We start from the raw sequence: 2,030 nt of genomic DNA, 5'->3' as shown, positions 1-2,030 counted from the left end.
TTCCCTCCAGAAGTCTCCAACCAAATCAAGGGGCAGCTCTTGAAGTAGGAGTTTATTAACGTTGTGGATGAGGGGATGGCCCCGAGTGGAATCCTAAAATAACAAGCAGACACTGTATATATATATATGTGTGTGTGTGTTATTTCTTTACTACCCACAAGGGGCTACACACAGAGGGGACAAACAAGGACAGACAAACGGATTAAGTCGATTATATCGACCCCAGTACGTAACTGGTACTTATTTAATCGACCCTGAAAGGATGAAAGGCAAAGTCGACCTCGGCGGAATTTGAACTCAGAACGTAGCGGCAGACGAAATACCGCTAAGCACCTCGCCCGGCGTGCTAACGTTTCTGCCAGCTCGCCACCTTGTGTGTGTGTGTGTGTATATTTTATTCAGAAGTTTAGACACACACATCCAAGCAGAATATAATCAATGCCACCACATCCTCACCTGAAGGACTGACAATAACTGTTTATAAGTTTTTTCACCAATTATCTTCTTATTTGACCAGCTTTTCTTGAGGAACGCCTTGTCAATTTTGTCCTGCAAAAATATTAATTACTTACACAATTAAAACAGTTAATTAGTATTAAGTAAATTAATTAAACTTTATTAATTTAATTAGTTAAAATAATTCAATCTATTATATTTAACTTTATGAAAGAAACAGGAAAATATAAAGTTACCTATTTCTTACTTCTTTATTGCCCACAAGGGGCTACACACATAGGGGGCAAACAAGGACAGACAAAGGGGTTAAGTCGATTACATCGACCCCAGTGCGTAAATGGTACTTAATTTATCGACCCCCGAAAGGATGAAAGGCAAAGTCTACCTCGGCGGAATTTGAACTCAGAACGTAGCGGCAGACGAAATACCGCTAAGCATTTCGCCTGGTGTGCTAACAATTCTGCCACCTTTAAGGTGGTGCCCCAACATGGCTGCAATCAAATGACTAAAAACAAGTAAAAGATTTACGTCATCTATTAAACAAGCATTCAGGTATAACCTTAACGAATGGAGAAAGAATGAAAGCCACCACACAGCCATGTGTCGTTATACTCACAGGAAGGTGTTGTTTACAGATCAGGAGGACCTCGAGTCTCTCTGGTGTGACATCAGTCCAACCCAAGGATAGATCTTTCTGGAGAACTGGCCAGATTGCAGTCTCAAACGCAGTATGGGTCACCAGCTGATGGAAGGAAAACAGTGACAGAAAGGTCAGAGGTCAGTCATTCAGTCATCATCATCATCATCATAACCAATACAATGAATAATATTGATATAACCATTACGGCAACAACCACCATCATTACTAACACCCATACCTCTGGATCATAGTGCAATTAAGAAGCCAAGTTAATGAATCAACAAGACTCTCGTTCCGGCCGCCGGCCGACCTGGGCCCTCGGAAAGGAAGCTTCGCTGTTTGAAGAGAATTGTGGAAAGCGAACCCCCGTTCGAAGGCTTCTGACATTGCAAAACAACTAAAAGTTAGTCCAAGAACGTGTGTTACATATTTGCATAAGCTTGGGTGTTATGGACGAGCAGCTAAAAGAAAACCTCTCCTTCAACCAATTAATATCAAATGAAAGATTTCGAAAATTGAAGGTGTCTATTTACTTCTTGCATGTCTGTGGATATAACCCTTTAGCATTCAAGTTATTCTGTCACATGTAATGCTTATTTATTCCCATTGTCTTCAGTTAATCACACATTATTTCATAGCTTTGAGACTTCAATGATGATGATGATCATCATCATCATCGTTTAACGTCCGCTTTCCATGCTAGCATGGGTTGGACGATTTGACTGAGGACTGGTGAAACCAGATGGCAACACCAGGCTCCAATCTGATTTGGCAGAGTTTCTACAGCTGGATGCCCTTCCTAACGCCAACCACTCCGAGAGTGTAGTGGGTGCTTTTATGTGCCACCGGCACGAAGGCCAGTCAGGTGGGTACTGGCAACGGCCACGTTCAAAATGGTGTATTTTATGTGCCACCCGCACAAGAGCCAGTCCAG

This window comes from Octopus bimaculoides, chromosome 30 (genome assembly GCF_001194135.2).
Source record: "Octopus bimaculoides isolate UCB-OBI-ISO-001 chromosome 30, ASM119413v2, whole genome shotgun sequence".
NCBI lineage: Eukaryota > Metazoa > Mollusca > Cephalopoda > Octopoda > Octopodidae > Octopus > Octopus bimaculoides.
Note: the sequence above shows the minus strand (reverse complement) of the source record.